The sequence below is a fragment of the Euprymna scolopes genome, chromosome 2, assembly GCF_053919585.1.
Source record: "Euprymna scolopes isolate OS-2025 chromosome 2, ASM5391958v1, whole genome shotgun sequence".
Taxonomy (NCBI): domain Eukaryota; kingdom Metazoa; phylum Mollusca; class Cephalopoda; order Sepiida; family Sepiolidae; genus Euprymna; species Euprymna scolopes.
The window spans coordinates 144,418,567-144,440,036 of NC_136483.1; the positions used below are offsets into that span (position 1 = coordinate 144,418,567).

The following is a 21,470-nucleotide window of genomic DNA, read 5'->3' on the forward strand; positions in this document are numbered from 1 at the left end:
ATATATATATATATATATACACACACACACACACACACACACACACACATATATATATATATATATATATATATATATATATATATATATATATATATATATACTAGCAAAAGTACCCGTCGTTGACTGGGTTCAAAAACAGCCTACAGAAAATGGACTCTAATTTATGAAAGTATGATAGGTTATGAAAAGGAACGGTTGTAAAGAGATAGCTTCGAATTTGGGGGTATCAAAACCAAAGCAAAATATGATGAAAGTTAAAATAAAATAGATAAACCCCATAATTTATTATACCATACCTGTTCACACTGAAACACTTATAACAATATTCTGTTGATCTATATTAAAAAACCTTGTTAAACTTTGTGACATATTTCTCTTCTATGGAGGTCAGGTGCGAACGAACACCCCATAATTTTATTATACCATATTTCTTCAAACTGAAACATAAATATCAAAGTATACTTACGCAGATAGATATGAAAAGTCTTTATTAAAGTTTGTGCCTATTTCCATTCTATGGAGGCCAGGCGAGAACGCAGACCCCATAATTTTATTATACCATTCCTATTTAAGTTAAAACTTACTTATCAAAGTATTATTATGTACATCTATATCAAAAACACTTGTAAACGTTTTTTTTTAATTTTTAAATTTTTTATTTCCATACTTTGTGGACCAGGCGCGTACGCAGATCCAACAATTTTAATGAATCATCATTATGCCAGATCAAACATACCCATTCCTGTGTTTCGATACATCTTCTATCATTAAATGCGATCAGTTTTCTATAATAGCCAACCATATAGCATCAGATACACACACACACACACACACACACACACACACACACACACACACACACACACACACACACACATATGTATATATATATATAGTAATTGAGCATAACACGGTAACTTAACTTTCGAAACATGTCGTTACAGGGCGCTCGCATCTCTCAATTGAGATATGGAAGTACAAATTTGAAACAATACACCCGCTTTTCTCCAAAATCTACTTACTTTAATATTTGGACTAAAATATTAAGATGCTTTGCTTTAATATATTTATAATTAAAAAGATATTTATTAACAGAAAAAAAAAAAAAAACGATAAATGTGTCGCGAAATTGTTTTGAATTCTTAAACTTTTTTTATCCAATTTTATTTATTTATTTTTGACAAACTATTTAGATATTTAAAAAAAAGTATAGCCACTCCCCCCTCCCGCTAAAAAACAAAGCAATGAACGTATCACATTTATTACAGTTTTAACAATTACAAAAGGTGAATGCGCAAGATAAAAACAGTTTAACAGTTGCCCGAATAACCCTATTAGAATTTAAAACAATATTTCACGTTCTGATATATAAGCATATTTTCATAATATCTAGATGAGTTAAACACACTTTTAACAAAAGCTTTTTGAAGCTGGAACGTAATGCGACACATTCATTGTTGTGTTTATATTTCTCTAAATATATATATATATATATATATATATATATATATATATATATATATATATATATATATATATATATATATATATATATATTTAACATATTAACGTAGTTTCTACAAAATATAGACAATAAAATATAAATAAAATAGTAATAAACAATAAGTAAGCAGTTTCAGAAAAAAGCAAGGTTATTGTTTCCCTTTCTTCTTTTTAAAGCACAATTGAAGCATCGTGCTCGGGTTTTTCATTTTAAACTTTAATTAAAGGCATTACATATAAAAAATAATTTTATAAAATAAATGGTACATTCTGTACAGTGCAACGTATACTAAAATATATTGTGGACTAAGTCACCGTGAGGAAGCATGTGAAGCTTCCTCTCAGTGCATTGCGATGGGTCCCCAACTAGTGCAGATAATCAATCGATTTGATTGAAAACTGGACGACTTAACTGCTTTCGATGACAATAAAAATATGGGAGTGTAAAAAATTCTTTGATCATCATTAAATCCCGGTCAACGTCAGGTTTCCTGCTAGTTTATACATATATATATATATATATATATATATGCAGAGAGAGAGCCAGAGAGAGAGATAGAAAGAGAGTAAGACATAGATAGATAGATAGATAGATAGATAAATAAATAGATAGATAGATAGATAGATAGATAAATAGATAGATAGATGGAGGCATATATTTGTTTTTACGGAGTATGGAACGGGTGTTGTGACACTTCCCTAAATTCTCAAGTTTCCAAAAACTAGTAACGCTCACCAAATTGTTCCTTTAAGTTTCTTATTTGTTATAAATGTTGTGAGAAATTTAGTGTATTCGGAAAAGAAAATATCAGTAAACATAGGAAAATATATAAAAATAAAATATAAAAGTCACGCGTATATCTTAGAGTGAAATGTATAAATATGTTTGAAGAGAAAAACGTTTTGTTTATTTATTGATGTTAGAATGTGTTACTCTCATATATTGCGTTTGCATTAAGCGTTATATATATATATATATATATATATATATATATATATATATATATATATATATATATATATATATGTATACTAGCAGGATTCGTTAACCGGCCTTGCCCGGTGGTAGCATGCCCCCACGTGGACAAATGAAAGTACGGTTGTTGTTGTTGTTGTTGTTGTTGTAATCCAACCACCAACCTCTTTATGTAAAGAACGGCTTTCGGAATGTGCACCCCAACCTCTGTATGTTAAGAACGGCTTTCGAAATAGACACCCCATTTTGTGAGTGGGGGTGTTGTCCTGTTCTATAAAACCCCAAATTCATGCTTACATACATGTTTGTTTATGCAGAAAAATTGTGTAATAAACATTAATATAGTAAACGAAGTATTATATTTAGGAACAAAATGACTGCAGAGAGAGAGAGAGAGAGAGAAAGAGAGAGAGAGAGAGAGAGGCTATGTCTGTTAATGTCTAGAGTGCTCGTTTACTTAAGAAGATGTGTATTTCCGAATAAGCGAGTTGACAACTCGCCGCCAGTGAGAATTGCCGGAACTGTATAAGGGAGAAATTATTATTTTTGTAACGGGTAAAGGAAAGATAATGGTTTGTGTATGAGTTTATGAGCCAGTTACAAAGGTAGACAGGACGGTATATGTATAATAATAACTTCACATTTAGAGGGAAAAGTAGTAACTACTTCCTTTAAAGATGGGGAGATTGTGATGATTGCCTCCTAAGATACTATGTAGGATGTTATTATAACGACTAAATATGTCTTATTATTAGTCGTTCTAAAGTTACTTAAGAGAGTGGCCAATTGTGTAGACATAATACATTTGTATGTGGCATCTGTTGTTGCAAACCTACGGTACTTTAGTTCAGAGAGGAATTTTTACAATCAAAATAATATGTATATATATATATATATATATATATATATATATATATATATATATAATAAAAAATTACAATTAAATGTACCAAAATGATCCAAGATGGTAAAACTAAAGTATATTATAAATATTAAAGAATTAATATTTATAAAGTAATCTCAACCAGATGTAAAAGCTCGATAAATCCAAGTAGGAGATAGAGCTTATAATAATAACCAATCTACATATATAATCCAAACCAAAATACTAATCGTAATACCTCTAACCCACCCATTCGCATCAGAAGAAAGAAAAATATTTGGTTTAATCCTCCATTTAGCGTAAATGTCAAAACTAATATACCTAAGGAATTCTTCAACATTGCACAAAACTCTTTCAAATACCCACAAAGATATAGTTCTATTTTCAATAAAAACTCAATAAGAGTTTCTTATTCAACAATGCCTAATTTAGCACGAAGAATCTTAACATCTAATAACCAAAAATCCCTTTCCCAATTAAACCCAAAACTAAACATCCTTGCTCACTCAATCATGATTGCATCCATAAAGATGTTACATATTCATGCACAATTACTGAGCTCCCACGCAATCCTCCAAAAACAGACACTAATATTTCGTCTTCAAGTTATCCTTCTTCCCATCCTCCATCTGATATGTTACTAATCTAATATACCACTCAAGCAGCCCCTCCATCTACAATCATACAACTAGCAATAATAATAATAATAATAATAATAATAATAATAATAATATTGCTCTTAACAGCCATCCTAACATTAACAACATTCATTATCCCCTCCAAAACAGTCGTCATACTATCATTGTCCCATCCTTTGTTGAACACAATGATCAAAATTCAACATTAATTAAGAAAAGAATATCAAACCACATTTCTTCTTTTAACAACCATAATTCTAAGAATAATCAAGGAACTTCTCTAATCACTTTAATTAAAAAAAACTTAACTCTTATAATACCCCCTTTTCAATCAAATGGACTATCATAAAAAAGTTAAGTCTTATACTCCAGGCTCTAAGTTATGTCGCCTCTGCACAACCGAAGCTATAACTATAATTACTTCCCCTCAAAGTAACAATATAATAAATTCTAAAAACGAACTGATCTCTTTCTGTAAACATCAGTCCAAATTTAATTATGGTAATTTTGAAATTACATAGCTATTACTTTAACCTTTCAGATATATTTTTTTCTTTAACATAATCGTTTTTTTCTGCATACTTTTTTTTAATACTTTATAATTTAATAATCCTTTATTTTAATTCTTTATTTCTTCTTTGCTTGGCCGGTTTTTATCTGCAATTTTCGTTTTAGTCTTTAAATATTCCCCTCTATCAATTATATCAATTTACTTACACATTCATATCCTGTATGTATATTTACTTATATTTTACTATATGCATTTATTTACATAATTACTTGCTTTATCCGTAATTTGCATATACCGGCCATCCTCTCCCATTAAAATCTTTTTAAAATTTTATATTTTATATCTATTTTTATTTTTTTATTTTTCTTTCTTTTTTTCTTCATTTATTTTTTCAAATTTAGTGTCTTTTAATAACTCTTGCTGACATTTTCTTAAGTAATAACCTGTACATTTCAGTTGACCTCTTTTTTGCCCTATATTATTCGCGCCTTTTAACGTTATCCTGTCTGGGTCATTTTGACATTTGCTTTTCTAATTTATATCACCATTTAATGTTTTTTTCTCTCTTTTCTTCTTTACTGATTTTTTTAAAATTACACTTTGTTCTCGCAGCCGTGTTAAAAGCATATCTTATTTTTCTATTAATATTATAGGATTTTTTCCCCATTTTCCTTGTACATATTTTTGAATTATTCCACGGATTTCGGCCTTTTGGATTATTTTGGACCATCTTCCAATTACGCGATTTCCTTGTATTTTACTTGTTCGAATGGAAAATTATATATACTTTCTTGGACTTACATTTTTGGATTTTACCATCATTGGATACTTTACCTTTCACCAGACTATCCATTCATGTGAAATCACTTTTTCTTCACCATATTCACTCTGCTTCACTTTTTGTTATCAAGTAAGATCTTTGACTTACTTGCAATTTCATCAAATACTTTTGTATGCAGAATCCGATCACGCATTTTTCTAATTCCTACCCTCTGATGACAAGGAAAGTATTTCTCCGAAACTCCCCAGATTAAGGACTATCCACTTATTAAGTGTTTCCTTTTCAGATTAAATATGTTTTTAACTCTTTTTCAAAGTGTTTTTTAACATGTTTTATTAACTATTTGCACTAGAAACTGAAATTACTACAATTAAAGAAGTTCTAATTGATAATGTTCACCCAGAATTCTTGATTGATAACTGTATCAAATTCAAAATCAAGCCATTTAATAAGGATATAACCTTCGGCATTTCAAAGTGTCCCGTTTACCTTAAGTTGCCGTGGGTTGATGAAAAATGTGTCTCGCTTATTAATAAGCTTAAACAGACTATTAGCAACTGTTTTCCGTCTGTTTTACCTAGAGTTGTTTTTAATACGAAACCTGTATTTTCTTCTTTCAAAAAGGACGGTTTGCCTTGAACTAAACGTAGTACTATTATATACAAATTCCAATGTCAGTGTGATGCTGTGTATGTCGGGCGAACCAGCGTTCATTTTGAGACAAGAATTGGACAACACGGTCCTTCAGGTTTTCGAAATAAAAATAAAAATAAAAACAAAATTATCCTCAACCCCACCCACAATAATTTGGATTCCGCTATTGGAAATCATTTCTTGGATAACCCAAAATAAGGACGACTTTTTTTTTCAATTTTATATCGAGGCCGATCGAGCAGTCATTTGAAAACTCTTGAATCCGTCTCTATTGCACGCCTTAAACCCTCTCTCTTCAGGCAGGAACGGTTTGTGAACACCCTGGACCTGTTTGGCAAATTTTAGAGATATTTTATATGTTTCCCCATTCCCTTTTTCCTCTTTTTTTTCTCCCCGTATATTTATACATCGATTATCATTCCCCATTCGGAATAGTTTAATATATATATATATATATATATATATATATATATATATATATATATATATATATATATATGTGTGTGTGTGTGTGTGTGTGTGTGTGTGTGTGTGTGTGTGTGTTAGGATGATTAATCGGAATCGGAAAAATAGGATTTTTGGAGGGTATCGGAATCGGAAAAATTTGAGCCTATTTTCCGATGCCAAAACTAACTCCTTAAATTATCTTTTTTATTTGATTTTGGTTTAAGAATCATCTACCACTGCTTGTAGTAACAATAAAATAAGAAATATTTATTGATATAAATTTCCAGTAAGACTAACATTTCTAGATCACGCCCCCCACAAGTGTGTGTTTTACGTTTGAGAAAATATAAGCACATTTAAGATGTGTTTTATGGCAATCGGGACAAAATAACACTTTTATAGTTAAATATTTAGAGATTTATGAACAATTGAAATCGGATTCGGTAATTGTATCGGAATCGGGAAAAATATTGGAATCGTTCCATCACTAATATATATATATATATATATATATATATATATATATATATATATATATATATATATATATTGAATTTGATAAAAGAGAAGATAAATGCAAATAACTGTTGCTGTCGATCTAAAACAAAATTGTTTTTCTTGATAAGCAAAATACACACACACACACACACACACACACACACACACACACACTCACTCACTCACTCACTCACTCACTCAAATCTTAACGTTTTAAAGTAATTCATTCTCTATTTTCTCCTTTAAGATATAAATTGGTTACCGCTTGAAGGTCCGGGTCCCACTTGAGGATATGGATTTTATGTTTATCACATGGATGTCGGGACAACATTTTGATAATTGGTGACGATGCTTGAAACTGAACATAATTTGATTCTTTAAGAGGATAGCTCGACAAGAATTTGTTTACACTGGACTTGGAAACGGCCATTTTTTTTTTTGTCAGCGGGGAAACAACCCGTTGTATTATGTTTAACAGACGGGTAGTTCTAGGAAAGAAACTTTGTTCATAGAAGTTCTGTTTAATTTTAAATACACATGGGAACAAAGGTAACTTATTTGCAGTGGTGGTATGTAAACGAGTTCACGTTATGAATGTATACAGGAGGTCCACAGATTGAAGCTCAGTCGAGCACCTACCATGAAAATAACGAGAGAGCAGAGAAAGACTAGCTACTTCTTTTCTGTAAGAAAGAGGCATGTAGGGAAGAGAAGAGGACACTGCCCACTAGATTTCAATGTCAGTTTTGTTCTCTATTCAACGTAAAAATAGGTGCACTTGGAAGCACATTTACCTCCGATTGGAATAACATTGTCCTTATTTATGTATCTCCTCTACGAGGTCAGAGTTTGATTTTTTTTTTCATGTCGGGAAAATCCAGATCTTCAAAAATATTGCCTAAACAAGTACAGAAAAGACGAAGTGTAGTATCAGAACAGATACTACACTTCGCTCTCAGTCAATAGGATTGTCATCACTAACCGCGCAGATGGAATGGACGCAACTTCGGAATCCCTACGCTTGTTTTTTTTTTTTTCTCAAGCTCCAATGTATTTTCTCTACTTTTTTCTTCTTCTGCGCCATTTAACTTGATTTTAAATTCCACAGAAATTCCTCTGATTGTTGTTCACTTAACACAAGAAGAAAAAAGCGAATTGCTGGCAAAGTGCTTTTATGTGTTCTAAAAACAAAAGAGCGGACGGGGACTGAAGCCAAAAGATCTTCCGTCTATAGAAACCATTTAAAGGTGAACACGGCAATTCCAAGTTTCCAAACGTTGTCCTCATCGTGTCTCTCACAATACTGCACGCATTGTAATTGTAGTATTGTAGTTAGTGATGGGTCGATTCCAATATTTTTTCCCGATTCCAATACAATTACAGATTCTATACTAAATTCCCGATTCCGATACAATTACCGATTCTGATTCTTTATAAATCTCTAAATTGTTATTTATTCTAGATTACCTAAAAGAAAAAAAAGAAAGAAAATAAAACACATGTTAAATATGCAGATATTTTCACAAGCATAAAAATATACTTGTGGAAGATGATCTATTGATTTTAGTTTTACAAGTGGTTTAAATCAATGAATATTAAGTATGTTACCTATCATTACTAGCAGCAAGGGGAGATTTTGATTTAAGCAAAATCAAATAAAAGAAGACAATTAAAAGAATCGTTTTTGGCATCGGAAATTTTCCCGATTCCGATAATCGTCCCAACACTAACTGTACCGTAGTATCAGACAGATACTACACTATGCTCTTAGCTGTAGAATGCTACGGGAAGGGCACAGACTGCGTAGGTTTCATTCATACCAAATCGAAGATATGTCCTCGACAATCAGTTTATCTGAGGTTGGATTATTTTTGAGTACATCTGTAGACCGAACTACTATTAAATCAAGCAGTTTGCGACTTTGAATAAAAAGTATGAAATAACGACTCAAAAAGGATAGATATGAAAAAAAGAAGAAAGAGGGGGGGGCGCGAATACCAATGCAATAATGCTTGTTTGAATTATTTGGATTCTTTGAACTACTGTTCTGATCTTGAATGTCATTTTCACAACGTTTCGGTCGATGTACCTTCCGACCTTCTTCAGGTGTATCTTGTCGAACTCAGGAATCTTTCTAAATGGGATTTTAAACAGAACACTTAATTTATTTCACGGGGGGGGGGTAGCATGCTCTCGTTCCGTCAGCCATGACTAAATAAAGGTTCTAAGCAATGCGAAATTGTATTTCATATGAAAAATCTGTATCGATGGCAAACGATATATGTAATTATGCCGGATGAGTAAGGCACATGGTGTTAAGAACCCATGATTTGATAGTATAGGTGTGCATAACGAACCCTATTGTTAAATAAATCTTATATAATGAAACAACATATAAAATGAATGTGGAATGTAGCATTATTGTTTCCCTGCTGGAGTGCTACATATTTTAGAAGCATTGAGAATAGTCTCATTAAGAAATTAAATGCTCCATACATGTTGAACCTCATATATATCTTGGTAATCGGTGCAAATCCAGATTTTCAGTAATCTCCACCTCTTTCGATCACCATTGCAAATGACTTTGCTTTATTGCAACAGCCAGTTACCATTGATTACTTGTTGGCAATGATAGTTGGTCTCCTGTGAGGTTTCAGGCGGCAATAATTGTCCCAGTACACACCTATCAAGTAGAGATCTTTCAAGTGGAGGTCTGGTTCGTGTTTTCCCTCCTTCGTCCCACTTGCATTTTCACGACCACTTTGCGGGACCTGCGTTATCGCATTGTTTTTGCGTGTGTGGTTATTCAAAACTATTATTCAAAGAATCGTTTGCTTTTATTTTTTTTCTCAATTTTTATTAATTTTTTTAAAAATCAGTTTTCATTTTTATGTTTATCTTAATTTTGTTTTTATTCTTTATTTCTCTAATACAGTAGACCCCCGGGATACGTCATTAAAAATTAGTAACAAAATACAGTAGAGTATACAATAACATTATAAATAACACCGTAAGGCGGGGGCAAATACCGTAATCGGGGGCCGGAAACACGTAGTATTCTACATCATCACCGGAAAAAAAAACGTATCCTAGGACCACCGTATCCCGGGGTTCTACTGTGTAGAATTTAGATCTAATTTACATATATGTTTGCTGTATATACAAACGCGTCTGTAAAACATACGCCACAATCTCGTTTAAACATCGCCTCCCATTAAATCAAGGGACGTTGATATTCATAAGTATTAAATATGTGACCATTTGGGAATACCAAGTGCTGTAGCTGCTCTTCGCTTATTTGGCATTGTTGCAGGCTGTCCTGGACTTCTTGCCACTTGAATCTAGCAATGCTGATTCGGGAGAGGTGTGGTTGGGAATGACGCAACCCTTGCTTCACAATAACACGCGTAAACGCCCTTAAAGGGCTTATCTGTTGTCTCTGGTGAGTGAACGAAGGCCATTATAAAATTAAAAGGGTTACTCTATCTCTAAATGCTTAGAGGGCCATTAGAAAATTTTAGCGAGAGTTTGAAAGAGAAAAAAGCATTGATAGCTAAAAGAGAGAAAAATGGCTGGCAATTTACGACTAACTAGAACGATTAAACAAGAATATCTATCTATCTATCTATCTATCTATCTATCTATCTATAAAAGTGAAATCGTCTGTGTCTGTGTGTCTGTGTGTATACATTTCCCTACCAAACTACTCTGTCAATTTTCAGTCTACAGACTCGAGATTTGACATAAGGGATATTGAGATTTGGGAAAATCTTTTTAATCGATTTTCGGCCAGAACTTTTGCTGTCAAGAGGTCAAAATTCAACGATTTGACCTTTGAAAACTCTACCAAACTCCTCCGCCAATTTTGGGTCTAAACACTTGAAATTTTAGATGTAAGTTACTTGGACATGGATCAAACGTTTTAGTGATTTGGACCCAAAACAATACATGTTAAAGGGTTCAAAATTGGGGTCAAAGTTAAAAATATTTCTACCTCTGCGGTCTCTACCAAATTACTCAATCAATTTTTGGTCTAAACATTTGAAATTTTACATAAAATGTATTCAGACATGGGACAAGCTTTTAAATTTGTTTTTGGCCCGAAATATGGCTGGCAAGGGGTTAGAGTTCAAAAGATTTAACCTTTGCGGTCTCTAGCAAACTTTTCGACCAATTTTGGGTCTAAACATTAGAAATTTTACATAAGGGATATTCAGACATGCAGCAAGCTTTTTAATCAGTTTTGGGGAGAAAATTTGGCTTTCAAGAGGTCAAAGTTGAAAGAGTTGACCTTTGAAAACTCTACCAAACTCCCCCGCAAATTTTGGGTCTAAACACTTTAAATTTTAGATGTAGATTACCTGGACATGCGTCAAACCTTTTAATATATATATATATGTGTGTGTGTGTGTGTGTGTGCACATAATGTTATGAACAGTACATATGGCCCGAGAAAAGCCAGGCCGAACTGCTAACACACACACACACACACACACACACACACACACACACACACACACACACACACACACACATATATATATATATATAATTAACCAATCCCAGGATTGAGGTGTATTTGCACATACATTTTGTCTTCTTAAAGTATATAAGCAAAAAAAATCTTTGAAAAGCAAACGTTAATTAACTCACATTTAGTATTATAATTAGCCAGCAATTGTTTATGCCTTGGCAGAACAAAAAATCGACTTCGAAATCTAGCAAGCGATAGCCATATCACCTCCCTAATACCTCTTCCTCACAGAAGAGACGTTGCTAGGCTTTCTTTATCGTGACTAGTCCTCGACTAAGCTTCAATATATGACCCCCTCTGTAAAACATTTACAAAAAAAAAAATAAAAAGACTCGTCCAACTACAACCACTGTTAATGGTTTCCTTTCTCTTTCTATCTAAAAATAAACAAAACTTCCATAAGCAAAATTTCTTTCCTAAAAGTGCCCCTCTGTGGAACACAATACGGTAAGACTACTTCCCAGCTGACTACAAAGTCGTTTTCAAGTCCAATCTAAGCCAATTCTTGTAGAGCCGCCTTCTTAAATGATCAAATTCTGCCCAATCACCACCGTCATTACCAATCATCACAGTATTGTCTTACCGTCCACCTAACACTCATTTAAGTCGTATCCTCGACTGGTTTTGGGATCTTAATAATCCTTAGCATAAAAACGAAACCGTTATTTAAAATCTTTTTCGACGATATGTTGTTGGAGATTCCCATAAGTTTAAATGGAAACCATGAGATAAGAATCTTTGCGTGGTCCTGTGAATTTAAAGACATCCGGCTTTGCAATGGAAAAAACAAATACGCAAAAACAATGTTGTTTTTTTCTCGTTCTCTTAAATGTGCGCATCCGTTTTATTTACTTAATACAAGATGCTGATAAAGTCGAATTGTCTTAATTTATCGTCTTGTATTCTTTTTGTTATTCCATCATCCGCTTTCTCGACATTGAAAATGGATCTGTTCCTTAGAATTTAGTCCCACTTTATTATAAACAGTGAAAGGTATCGGCTTGATTCAACAATGCTCAACTCTCAAAAGGAAGTGCAAACATTTAAGTATGAATAACTCTCTGGCTTTCGAAGGCGAGTCTTATTTCACCAGGTCCCGTGACGTCTATATCTTGACTGAGAATCTCTAGCAAAATAAAATATCAAAAAAAAGTAAAAAAAAAAACAAAAACAAAACAAAAAGAATTAACTATGTAACATAGCGCGGACATGCGTATTTAAATGCATGCGAAATGACGTCACTGATGGGGGGGGGGGGAAAGGACCATAAAAAGAGAAAGAGAACAATGACGAGAGAGACGAGATAACGTTTGAGATCTCATGAGAGACGTGGATAACACTCGCGATCACGTGCGAGAAGAATTGACAGCAAACACGTGGTTGTGCATGGTCGCCTTGTGTAACAAGTGGCTTGAATGGCGTGCCTTAATTGTACATACAAGGAATCATATGGCCTGGTTGTCGTGCCTTAAGTTGTCGTAATGTATAAGTAGTAGAACCTCAATTAAAAAAAACAAAAAAAACACACACAAAAAAACACAAATGTGGCATTTTCTTGATCGGGGTTGCCTGGGATAAATCTATCTATCTATCTATCTATCTATCTATCTATCTATCTATCTATCTATCTATCTATCTATCTATCTATCTATCTCTTCTACTATTATATGAAAAGAACTTTGTGTGAGTTCGTTTTCTTTGGACTCCTAAACGCCTGGACCGAATAAAAAAGTTTACGCAAAGGTACTTTATATGCTTGGCAGTGTTCTTAAATAGGTTTTGTATCGGAATGTCTTCGATAATATCGATAATAGAAAAAATTCTATGAAAGAAGAAACAGGCAATTTTGACTAAAGTTAACGCTTTATACAGCCTAACATTACAAGTGTATTTGAGGAGTTTTATTATAATCATCGCACAAACCGAAAATTCCGGCATATATAATTAAAAGTAGGTTCTTTCATATGACAGGGGCGCGTTCGAAATGAATGTTTCTGTTTAGAGCACAATTGAAACATGATACTTGACTTTTGCATTTAAAGCTTAAATTCAAGCCATTATCATCGCACAAGTAGGAGAGCCCCGCATATAAAATCAACAGTAGGTTCTTTCATATGACAGGGTTCATATTCATATTGTTGATATGAATGTTTTTGTTTCGAGCATAATTGAACCATGATACTTAACTTTTGCATTTTAAACTTTAATTGAAACCATGATATATAACAGTAATTTTATAAAATCAACAGTAAGTTCTCTACAGTGTAATGTAAACTGCAACATATTTTGGACTAAGTCACTGCGGGGTGACATGTGTCGCTTCCTTCCAGTGCACAGAAGTGGTTCGCCAACTAGAACAGGTAATCAATTGATTTGATTGAATAATAATAATAATAATAATAATAATAATAATAATAATAATAATAATAATAATAATAAATATATGGAAGTGTGAAACAGTCGTTTATCCCGGGCAACGTCGGGTATTGCTGCTAGTAATATCTAAAATAAAATTTAAAAAAACAACAACATTAAACTGTTAGATTATATATTAAGTGTACATCCGATAAGTCGCTGCACAATGGTATGGACGATCTTCCACGACTTTGTGACGATTCAGATAACTCCGATTTTTTTTTTTTGTGTGGCATTTTAACAGCATAAACACTACTGAAATTTCAGTAGTGTTTAAGTATTTAAACGGTTTTAAGGGGCATAATACAGGCACAATCTCCGATTTGAAAATTCAGATATTTCAGATTCGCATTTGAATTCAGTCCAAATCACTATTCATCGATTAAGCAAGATTCACTAAATTTCTATTTCTTCTTAAGAATCCTTAAGCTTAAGCCGTAACTCTTAAACATTTATCACAATTAAAATCATGTAATTTGAATAAGGATTCGAAATAAGGTGTCGTGTCATTATATCTTCTTTTTAATTTTCATATGGGGGACACAAAAGCAGTGCAAAAGTGTTCTGGCGAGGAATTAATTTTACCTGTTCCGGGACGAGTATTCTTTCAGTTGCTTATAAATAAAAACGCATTTTTTTTTTTACGGAAACAAACGTGGACAGTTTTTTTGTTGTTGCTTTTATTCACTCCAATCAAGGTATATTGTCACTAAGATGTAAAGGGCTACTGAAAATTAAAGGCAAAATTTATATGAGTATCCAATCCAATACTCCATGCATGGGCAGATGGTAGCTTTGTAGAAATATCGGATACTTATAGATGTGAGAAGTTTTCTAGCCCTAAAGAGGGAGCCCACATTATTTGCAGCATATTTGGCAGCATCTTATATGTATTTGTCCAAATTCATGTTACCTGTGGATGTTAGGTCGGCGAGTTTGAATGTTGGTTTCCCAAGTAGGGTTTTATTAGCATGACAGTTGGTGGCTGGAAAGGTTTCCTGTTATTGTTAAAGGAAAGGGGCTCTGTCTTGTTAGCATTAAACGCAACCACGGATTTTGAGTGCGATTCCACTACAGACCATAGATCATTTTCTTATGATTCTGCCATTCCCTTGGATACGCGTGCGTTTATCTTGCCCACATGTGAAGAAGAGGGCGTGTTGCTGTCAGCAAATATAATCATCTCGGGCGCAATTTAATTTGTGCAACTTTTGAATGGTCGCGAGTGTGACTAGACAAGTCATAACTTCGTCTAGTAATCTATTATATAAAGAACATGGCTCTGTGTGTATGTGTGTATGTTTGTATGCCCGGCTAAATGTAAAAAACTAAAAAAAAAAAAAACGCACACAAAGCTGATATTTTCGTGATCGGCGTTGCCTTGAATAATCTACATAAATAAAAAAAAGTAGATGTATGTGTGTTTCTGTCTGTGTGTAAATATTTAACGGATAAACTATTAAACTACTGGTCAGATAACACTGAAACTAACAGGAAATAGTAAACACAGACCATAAATGGTTTATGACACTATTGGTGCCATGAATGCATGCAGTGAGGTGCATATTGCGGTGAGAGGAGGTGTTGATCGGACGGGATAGAGGAAGAGAGGACAGAAGAGAGGACAGAAGAGGGGGTGTTGATGTCTGATTGGGACAAAACAGAAATGTCTATGGGATTTTGTCAGAAAGAGAAAAAACAAATAATAATTGTTTTTATCTCATTGTCGTTATATATCTGTTAACATGAAAGGTTGTTTTTAAAACCTCTGTTGAGAGGTATGAAGAGATCCAGAGATCCTTAGCTGATTAAAGCTGACAACTTAGAATGGGGATCAAGGGTAAGGGTCGCCGCCAAGCATTGTTCGACATGAAATGACTAATCACTCCTAATTTGATAATAAGTAAAAACCTCAGTGCAAATGACGGTTAACATTTGGTAGAGATAAGTTCGAAGAGGAGGAGTAGAAATTAGGGGAACAGAGAGAGAGAGAGAGAGAGAGAGAGTGAGAGGGAGAGGTGTTGAGCGGACAAGACGAAGGGTAAGCTTTAAGAGGAAGAAAGAAATGGTGTTCGTAACTACTCTCTGAAGGAGAGGTGGGGAAAAGGGGTTGGATTTTTAGAAAAAGGAATTCTAAAAAAGAGTAGAGTCGTAGCCAGAAAACTGAACGGCTGAGCTGGTCCTGATGTTATGATGTCAACTAGCCTGTGTTAATGGGAAATCTGTGACTTTACTAGTCTGGTCGTACATCGTTCATCTGCTATAGTCAGTCACCTCAATTTAGACCGTAGCGGTTATGAAGTAATGAAATTAATAAATAGTTTGTTATTATTATAAACCGGAGTTCTGTTTGTTTGTGATGAGGACTCTTCATTTCGCAGCAAACCGCAAGGACCAGCGGAGTGATTGATGTACCCGGAGACTACCTACACAGGGTAAGAGACGATTCGATCGAGAGGCAAAGCGCCCCACCATGAAAACACAGTGGGTGAAGACGATCAACAGGCCAACTTGTGACGGGACAATGTACGATCGAAAGAACACCTGTCATATCGGGTGGAATCCGACGAGGTTAAGGACACCCGGTGTGGTTGGTGCAGTATCGGTCTCGTTATAGATTTATAACAAGTAAAATCTTTGTTTAGATGAACGAATAACGTGTACAGACATATATCGCCATGCAAACTGTCCATTTCAACTTGCCGACATGTTTTTACTTCTTTCTGCGCATGTCTAAATTTCATTCATTTCTTCAAGTCGTTTTATATTAAATCTTTATTACCTATCTTTTGATAGCTATATCGGTAGGAGACACGGCAAGAGCGGTAAATGTTTTGGTTTCGATTCTAGCTTAAGTCATTTTTTTTTTTTTACTTTTGCAATAACTAATATATATTAGGTACAATATAATATTCAATAGAGCTTTTGCTTTGTAATGATAAATACGAAATCTACATGAATTAAAATATATTTAAGCCCCCTCCCCTTTCTACAAGTGTCTAAAATTAAAAGGAAAAAACTTTTAAACTGATGCAGATTTCGTCGGGAGTGTAACGAAAGAAAATATGTTTTTTCCCGAAGTTAATTCCCCCGTGTTGTCTGTGTTTATGTGTGCCTGTATGAGAGCAGATTGGGATGGGTGAAGAAGAACTAGGAGTAGGAGAGGTAGCAAGAGAACATGGAAGAGGAAAAAGGGAGAGAGAATTATATTACAAATTTAATCCAGGCGACGCCGAATAGCCCTGCTAGTTTTAGATAAATAAAGTATCAGCGAACCGGAACTTAAGAGGGTTTAATTCTCAAAGTTACTTACACATCGAGTAGTTTTGTTTTATATTAAGTTAATCGGTTAAATTAAGATAACAATCTTTTTGTTGTTTTATTGATTGATGGATCTTCGGAAATGATATCGGCTTTCTAAAGGTTAAAATAAACACATGAAAAAAAAAAACAAAAAACAACAACTGTTTTTCCCCGTTAAAATTTTTTTTTTTGAACCGCGCGTCTCGTTCGTTTTTTTTTTTTTTTGTGTTTACTTAAAAAAGATTCTGATAAAGTCGAATTGTCTTAATTGACGGTCCTGTATTCTTTTTGTTATTCCATCATCCGCTTTGCCGAAATGGAAAGCCGAGCCGTTCCTTAGTATTTCGTTGTTTGCTCTCAGCAGAGAGAGAGAGAGAGAGAGAGAGAGAGAGAGAGAGAGAGAGAGAGAGAGAACGAACCCGTTTGCTTGAACAATTTTCAACCTTCAAGAGAAATACAAACATTTAAGTATGACGGAATCTCCGGCTCCCTGGACGAACCTCATTTCTCCAACTACTTTGATGTACGTTGATGACTCCACAAGAAAATCTGTCAATAAACCTTGTCAAAATCTGAACAAACTGAACGGGTCCAATTGCAATGTTTTCTCTACATGCAATGGTTGAGAAAGATGAGAAGGGGAGGAGGAGGAGAGGAAAAGAAAAAGAAAAGTAGAAGAGGCAAATATCTTTATTTAAAAAAAGGGGGGGGCAATGAAAAACGGCATCGAACGTGTGTTGAGCTCTTTCCGTTTGAGGAAATGACGGGTTTCACCTAGTATAATCTAGACATTCTTCTTTGTTAGAATAGAGTTCTCCGGAACCGGTAATATAAACCAACCATTATATTGTCTTGCACATTTAAGCATTTTTATCATGGGCCCCCAAAAGCAACAGAGATTAGACCATTTCTGCAATGATCCGGCCCCTGTTAATTTTGCGGTGAAAGTTTAGTCCTGTGCGATTCTAGAAGGTCCACCCTCCCAGGCTTCACCTTCTCTCTTTGAGAAGGGGGTTAATTTATTGCTAATCTTCTGAGGCGCCTTGACCGGAGAATGCCGATGGAGCTGTCCCAGGCACTTTTCTTTGCAGGTCAGAGTGCCCCTCCTCTTGGACGCTGACTTCTAAATCTCACTTTCCAACCCTGGTGTCCAAGTTTTTGCAGTGGAGGAGAACTAGACACGTTTACGGTGTGTGGAGATGGCCAAGAGGTAAGAATGCTGACTACTGTACAAGCTGCCGAGCTTTGTTTGAGGATGTGAAACATTCAGAATGCCTAGCCACACCGAGGTTTCATGGTACGGCGATTAAAAAAAAAAAAAAAAAAACTAAAAGACCGTGACTTATTTTTTTCGTGTTTTCTATTTTTTTTACGTCGCCGAGATTGAACCCGTAAGCGGTTTGGTTTTATTGTAACCTCATCTTAAATTTATAAATGATTAAAAGAACCTTTTTTTTTTTTCAAATTACCCATGTTACAAATTTCCGTAACATACACTAATATAAACAAAAACTAAAAAAAAAAAAAAAAAAAATGTAATAGAGATCGACACGAACTCAGCGCGCGAATCGCCATTTTTAAAAGCAACCGTCCACAACTGAGGCCCAGAAAGGTCCACAAAGGTAGGACACACGCCACGGATTCGAAACCGACGGTACAAATGTTGCACTAATGTTCTAACACTCACACACACACGCGCGTGTGGTAAAAAAATCTTGGAGTAATTTATAAACGAATAAAAATTAAGTTGAAATTCCTAGAAATATCAAATAAGTCCAACTCATAGCAGACTTTGCGCTTGCATAAACCGACATATTGTTGGAAAATTCACAAATACAAAAGAAAATATAAAAGTGACAAATAAATAAAAAAGAGACTCCAATAGAAAACGGGGGATATCAACCGTTTACCATGTAGCTGTTTCGAGATTTAAAACAGGACTGCCGTTAAATTCGTGGCTTTCGAGCAGAAAATACAACTTCCTCAATAACAAAATTTAAACATAATCCTGTTAGAATTTTACTAATATATAAATTAAGAAATATAATACAACGCTAAACAGAACACAGAAAGACAATGGCATTTCCGGTTGTTTACGTAAATCACTTACGTATATCTCCCAATATACATATATATATATATATATATATATATATATATATATATATAATCATAAAACTCAATGGACTTTGCTTGCTTTCTTACTTGCTTGCATATTACCTTTGACGATCAGGCGATTCTCTCTCCTAAAAAAAAAGCATTACGGATAAATTTATATGCATATATGCCTGCTTGATTGCTTGAATCTTGTCGTCGACGAACAGGTTATTCCATCTATTATAAAAAGGGATGACAGGTGTGTATATATATATATATATATATATATATATATCTGTGTGTGTGTGTGTGTGTGTGTGTTTGTTGGGAGAGACTGGTTCAGCAGTTGAAGAATGACGGTGGAACATTGTATGTTTAAGTTTCGATTCTAGCGGATGGCACCCAAATCATATATATATATATACATATATATATATATATATATATATATATATATATATATATATATATATATATATATAAGTATTAGAAGGCTATAGCAATGCAGGGAGCTGGCTATTGCATTAGTGTAACTTATAAACAAAAATAGACAAACGATAGGTCTTATTTGTTTTGTTATTTTTTTAATAACTTGTTATAGTTAAAATGATTTTAACTATTTCTTATCCGTCTGGCGATAGCACAAACGGTAATGACTAATGCTGGAATACTGCATCTTTTAGGCTCTGTATATATATATATATATATATATATATATATATATATATATATATATATATATATATAAATATAAATTGCAATTATTTTACCTGCGTCACACTGCTCTACTATGTTGCGTTTCAGGTGAGATACATTTTGAATAAAAAATGGAGACAAACAAACATAGTGAGTTTTATGAATTAGATTTCATTTATCCTACCTTTCGTCAGACTTTTGCATTTTCACCTCATGGTTTTCGTTTACACTTCGTCTCCGTCACCACGACAATGGACCCGCTCATAACACTCTGCGCATTCAGTCTATCCTGATTTTGAAGAATATTGCCGTTTCGATAAAAGCTACGTTTTAATCTGATCTTGCTGTGTGTGACAATTTGTCTTTTCCTCTGACTCAAGACAACTCGTTTACAAAGTTTGGAATGACAAAAAGGTCGTAACGACGGAGCTGAAGGCAACCCCAGACGAATCCTTGCCTCGGCTCTGTATCAGTCAACATGTCAGTTTACTATGGAAACGTTACTAAAACACGATTGAAAAAGAGAGGCAATTTCCTCATCTGTTTACTGACGAACACTACAAAACTCAAAGATATAAACAAAAAGAAACAAAAAAGAATTAATTATTAAAGAATTTGTACAACGTAATTCTTTTTCTTTTATGACGTCATTCAAATTATTTAAGAAGACTTACGTGTTTTCTTAGTGTCTCGCGTGTCGGTAACGAATGCAATTTACGACGAAGTATAGAAGCACCCCCTCCCACTTTTTCAGTCAATCCCCCGAAGCCAACTGAATTTAGACCAGTGGTTCCTAGTCCCCGATTCGTGAGAGGGATGGCGGTGCTTTAAGTTCGTTCCGCAAAGAAATTATTTCCACTTAGGATGTTTTCAACCTTCTCGTGGTCATTCCCGTATGTACCTGTTGTATCTCTAGAAAAAAATTTAACTAGAAAATTATCGGGGAAACCAATGCCAGCAATATAATAATACTAGCATTGTGATCTTTACCAACCATAGACTGGTTTGCAATAAGTAACTTTGTATTGTGGTCTGCGCCCATCAGACACTGGCTGGCGATAACTTAGTATTGTGATAGAAACCCATTATACACTTGCTGGCGATAAATAACTAATTTAGTATTGTGATCAGTCTCCACCATACACTGGCTGACGATAAATAATGAGTATTGTGATCTGTACCCACCAGACACTGGCTGGTGATTAATAAATTATGAGTATTGTGATCTATACTCACCAGACACTGGCTGGCAATATTCCATTTTCGTAATACAATTCAGTATAATAACGGTTGGTGCGATTGGGAATATTCCATTTTTAATTCAATAGAATAAAGGTTGATGCTATTTGGAATATTCCATTTTTATTTCAAAATATGTTTACAAATACGATGATAACGGTCGAAGCGACAGGCATAATACTATATAGATAGGTCACATGACATGACGATGATGATCGTACCGTGGCACATTGTTGTGCCGCGAAATGCATACTAGTACGTTATAGTTATAAATTGTTATATGTGAAGAACA

The 21,470-nt window shown here is 34.1% G+C and overlaps 1 protein-coding gene across 1 annotated transcript in view; it reads right to left on the reverse strand.

The window, feature by feature from the left end:
* Positions 1 to 20,515, reverse strand: part of LOC145297012 (ceramide kinase-like) — a 573,763-nt gene extending 553,248 nt beyond the window's left edge. The window contains exon 1 of the mRNA XM_080143241.1: positions 20,124 to 20,515. The gene's annotated coding sequence lies outside the window, so the exon portion shown is untranslated. The remainder of the gene's footprint in view (positions 1 to 20,123) is intronic.
* Positions 20,516 to 21,470: the final 955 nt, after the last annotated feature.